The sequence below is a fragment of the Aedes aegypti genome, chromosome 1 (assembly GCF_002204515.2).
Source record: "Aedes aegypti strain LVP_AGWG chromosome 1, AaegL5.0 Primary Assembly, whole genome shotgun sequence".
NCBI classification, from domain to species: domain Eukaryota; kingdom Metazoa; phylum Arthropoda; class Insecta; order Diptera; family Culicidae; genus Aedes; species Aedes aegypti.
In genome coordinates, this window is record NC_035107.1 from 145320979 (window position 1) to 145326605 (window position 5627).

Consider the following 5627-nt stretch of genomic DNA (forward strand, 5'->3'; position numbering starts at 1 on the left):
AAAATCAATCGTTATCACAAAGCAAAATATTCCGGCGCTCCTCTGGAGCGCCCTTCGCAATACAAGCCAAAGCTAAGCAAGAACTCCGGCGCTCTTCTAGAGCGCCTTTGGCACCACCAGCCAAAACCGATCGTTGTCACGAATCGAAATACTCCGGCGCTCTTCTAGAGCGCCTTTGGCAACACGAGCCAAAACCAAGCAAACAATCCGGCGGCTCTTCTAGAGCGCCTTTGGCACCATCAGCCAAAACCAATCGCTATCACAAAGCGAAATACTCCGGCACTCCTCTGGAGCGCCTTTGGCACTACAAGCCAAAGCCAAGCAAGACCTCCGGCGCTCTTCTAGAGCGTCTTTGGTATACCCATCCAGCCAAAACCAAAACTAATCGTTTAGTTTTGCATGTCTTGCACCGTTTCACCTTTGGGAACTTAACCAAAATAAGTGTATTTTCTTATTCTTCTTTTGTTTGCACTTTGGGCTACAGTTTGCAATTCACTTTCGCAATTTTGAGGCAAAAGATTCTAAATTTCTTACCTTTTGCTCACTACTGCAGACAATTCACACCTTAAAATTAAAAGTTTAATGCCAAAATTGGCAACAAACCTGGCAGGATCGCCATTGTGCAAGGTTCGATGCTTGCCTGAGGGTGAGAATTCACCAGCGGCTCGCAACACGACCTATGAGTCCGACGGTCACCAGAAGAAAGAGGATGAGTCATGGCCAACCATGTGCTGGTCGACACTGTGACATAAGTGTTGCCCGATTAGTCGACGCATGTTATTACAGTGCGTTACCACGTTGGGAGATAAGACTCTAAACACACTAATGGCATGTTGCTCATCAACCAACATGATATCAAGATCTACATGGGCGACTTCAATGCGAAGATCGGATCCGACAACTCGAGCTATGAGTCCGTCATGGGACGCCATGGTCTCGGAGAAATGAGCAAAAACGGAGAGCTGTTGGCAGAGTTTTGTGGCAATAACAACATGGTGATCTGGGGATCGCTCTTCCTCCATCGGCCTGTTCACAAGGTCACGTGGGTCTCCCGTGACGGCTTTACTGAAAATCAAATTGACCACATCTGTATCAGCAGAAAGTGGAAACGGAGCCTTCTTGATGTGCGGAATAAACATAGCGCTGACATCGCAACCGACCATCACCATCTCATCGGCGAGGTGCGTCTGCGCATTGCGCGGATTCGTCGACAGAAGGAAAGAGTCGAACGTCGATTTAACACACGCCGACTGGAAGAGACCACAGTGAAAAGGTCCTTCGTCGAAGAAATGGAGACTCGTGCTGCTAATATTTCGGAAGGTGGCAGCGTGGAAGAGCAATGGACCGCCATCAAGAATGCCTTCATCACTACCAGTGAAAATAATCTGGGTGAGCTACGCACTCGGAGAAAACAGTGGATTACCGATGAAACCATTAGGAAGATAGACGAGCGGAGAGAAGCCAAAGCCGCGATAGAGCAGGCGAAAACCAGAGTAACCGAGGCACTTTCCCGTCAACTATACTCGGCTCTAGAAAAAGAAGTTAAGCGCTCATGTAGGCGGGACAAACGAGCGTGGGCGGACTCCCTTGCTGACGAAGGTGAGAAAGCCATAGCAACCGGTGACATTCGTCTTCTCTACGATATCTCACGACACCTTAGCGGGGCAAATTCCTAACATTATGTAACAATTCAAAAAGACGCTAGTCTTATGTTACGAATTATTAGTGAAATAAATAAATAAATAAATAAAGATGAATACGACGATATCCGTGAAAGACACGACTGGACTTTGAACAACTTTTTCAAGTATCAACCCGGCCACCAACACCTCAGCATGATCCGCCTAGGGTTCGGCGAATTAGTCGCGTTAACACCGAAGCTCCATCACTGCATGAGATAAAAACAGCTATCCAAAGTATGAAATCTAAAAATGCCCCTGGGATCGATCGCATATCAGCCGAGATGCTCAAAGCAGACCCCGCAATATCCACTCAACTGTTGCATCAACTATTCCGCAATATCTGGGACACCGCGACTTGTCCGGCCGACTGGATGCAAGGCGTGTTAGTGAAGATATCCAAAAAGGGTGACCTCACTGTATGCGATAATTGGCGGGGCATCATGTCGCTATGTATTGTTCTCAAAATTCTATCGGATCCAGGAGAAGATCGATGCGACTCTCCGTCGGCAGCAAGCGGGATTCCGTGCCGGACGATCCTGTGTGGACCATATTGTCACGCTCCGTATCATCTTGGAGCAAGTCAATGAATATATGGTAATTATATGGTATTCATTGACTACGAAAAAGCTTTCGACCGACTCAATCACGAAAATATGTGGGGTACCCTGAGACGCAAGGGTGTTCCTGAGGAAATCATCGGCCTCATCGAAGCGCAGTACGAGGACTTTACGTGCAGAGTGTTGCACAACGGGGTCTTGTCTGAACCTATCCGGGTTGAAGCTGGAGTGAGGCAAGGATGTATACTATCACCGCTCCTGTTCTTCATCGAGATCCTGATAGGCACCATTGACCGTGAAAAAAACTCTGGGCTGCTGTGGCAGCCTATTACTATGGAGCACTTAAATGACCTCGATTAGGCTGATGATATTGCTATACTAGCTCAACGGCGCTCTGCTATGCAGAGTAAGCTAGACGATCTTGCCGAACGCTCCTCAGCAACAGGTCTCATCATCAACGTCAAAAAGACCAAATCGTTGAATATAAACATGGCCAGCCCTTCCAGCTTTACAGTAGCCGGGCAAACAGTGGAGAACGTCGAAAACTTCCAATATCTTGGTAGCCAACTGGCGTGTGACGGCTGTACCAAAATCGACATAGGTGCACGAATCAAGAAGAACAGACAGATTAGTCGAGCAGGAGCGTGAAGAACGACGGGCGGTGTTCACCGCTGCCAAAGTCGCGCTGAAGTCCGAGATAAGGGCAAGCAAAAAGGCCTGCTTTGAGAGACTCTGTCAGAGTGCCAACGCGAACCCGTGGGGTGATGCCTACAGGATCGTTATGGCGAAGACAAGAGGTGCAATTGTTGCTACGGACCAATCTCCACAGATGCTGGAGGGGATCATCGAGGGGCTCTTTCCGCGCCACAACCCTAGCCCATGGCCTCCTTTTGTAGGACAGCCGGGGATTGGGGCTGGCGATGAGGATAGAGTAACCGATGAGGAACTTGTAGGGATTGCAAAATCCCTAAGCATGGGGAAGGCACCAGGTCCGGACGGAGTTCCAAACCTGGCCCTCAAAGTCGCAATCTTGGAGGCTCCCGGTATGTTCAGATCTGCTATGCAGATATGCCTGGACGAAGGAGTATTTCCAGATGCGTGGAAGAGGCAGAGCCTGGTACTATTGCCAAAGGCGGGGAAACCACCTGGTGACCCGTCGGCGTATAGACCAATATGCTTGATTGACACGGCGGGGAAGGTGCTCGAGAAGATCATCCTCAACAGACTGTTGAGGTACACTGAGAGTGTAAATGGTCTCTCAAGCAACCAGTTCGGCTTCCGGAAAGGGAAGTCCACCGTAGACGCTATTCTGACGGTTAAGAAAACCGCTGAGATAGCACTCCAGCGTAAGAGGAGGGGGATTCGCTACTGCGCAGTAGTGACTCTGGATGTAAGGAACGCATTTAATAGTGCCAGTTGGGCGGCTATTGCCGATGCGCTCCTGCGTCTGAAGATACCCGAGTACCTGTACAAGATTCTCGGAAGTTACTTCCAGAATCGGGTATTAGTCTATGACACAGAGGTGGGTCGGAAGTGCTTTCATATAACCTCAGGAGTGCCGCAAGGTTCCATCCTGGGCCCGGTGTTATGGAATGTCATGTACGACGAGGTGTTGAGATTAAAATTCCCGGCGAGTGTGGTCATCGTTGGCTTTGCCGACGATATTACGCTGGAGGTCTACGGTGAATCGATCGAAGAAGTGGAATTGACTGCAGCCCACTCGATCGCAATTGTGGAGGAGTGGATGAGCTCCAGGAAACTGGAATTGGCTCACCACAAAACTGAGGCGGTTGTTGTCAACAACCGAAAGTCGGTGCAGCAAGCGGTGATCAGTGTAGGCGACTGCACGATCACTTCGAAGCGCTCCGTCAAACACTTGGGGGTGATGATCGACGATAAGCTTACCTTCGGTAGCCACGTCGATTATGCCTGCAAGAGAGCCTCCACAGCTATTGTGGCACTGTCCCGGATGATGTCCAATAGCTCTGCGGTGTACGCCAGCAAGCGAAAGCTTCTGACCAGTGTTGCCTCGTCCATACTGAGGTATGGTGGCCCGGCTTGGGGCACGGCCTTAAGTACCAAGAGCTACCGTAGCAAGCTAGAGAGTACTTATAGGCTAATGTGCCTGAGGGTTGCGAGCGCGTACCGTACCGTGTCACACGATGCACTCTGCGTCATCACCGGTATGGTGCCTATTGGTATCCTTATCATGGAAGACATAGAGTGCTTCGAAATGCGCGGCACAAGAGGCATACGCAGGACTGCCAGACTGGCCTCCATGGTCAAATGGCAGCGTGCGTGGGACAGTTCCACCAAGGGAGTGTGGACTCACAGGTTGATTCCGAGGTTAGATATCTGGGTCAATAGGCGCCATGGGGAACTAACATTTCACCTGACACAGGTCCTTTCGGGCCATGGTTGCTTTAGACAGTATCTACACCGTTTCGGTCATGCGGGTTCTCCCGAATGTCCAGTTTGTGCAGGTTTAGAGGAAACGGCGGAACACGTTTTGTTCGTGTGCCCGCGTTTCCGCACAATGCGTGACCGCATGTTAGCCACATGCGGTCGGGACACGACTCCGGACAATTTGGTCCAGAGGATGTGTGAAGACGAGTTTGGCTGGAATGCCGTTTCATCGGCTATCACCCACATCGTCTCGGAACTGCAAAGGAGGTGGCGAGTGGACTCGAGGAGTGGCTAGTGCAGACGCTAAACAACAGGTGGTCCAAGGGTTCGCAGTCGGCTACGTAGGTCATACCGGTGCCCTACGGTCGAAATCGACCCTTACAGCGATTAAGTGGCCGCGGGGAGAACATCCTGGTAGCGCTGCTGTCGTAGCGCCGGCCTACTGGGTTAGTACGAGCCTCTGGTTGTTCGGGGCAGGTGGAGGCCCCTTCGTCAGCAATCCCAGCTGGTGCTAGCTGATAGGGCCTGAGCCTTCAGTAGGTCAAATTGCGAAGCTCGCAGTATCAGTTCTTGATACCTGCGGTGCAGCTGGGCGCGGGCGTAGTGGTCGACCCTGCCCGCTTTCAGCGGACAACGGGAGGTGAGGACCACCTGGGAAGCTGGCAAAGCGCCAGCATGCTACCTTGGTGGACCCCCCTAAGCGTGTCATCGATGTTCGTTGCTGCATGGCTACGCAGCTAACCTGGAGGATGCGATGTGCAATAGCCCCTCTCCGAAGCAATGCCTTCTTGGTGGTCCCGGAGAGACGAAGGGTTTGGCGGCAATGGAAATGGTTTAGTGGGTCGGGGGTGTAGTCCTGTTTACTGCTTGCATGTAGTAAATGGTCCCTAACCCCACACGGCGTCTGTTGAGCAGATTATCCCCCCATTGCTTAGAAAAAAAAACAAAAAAAAAAAAAAAAGACAGATTAGTCAATGCACCA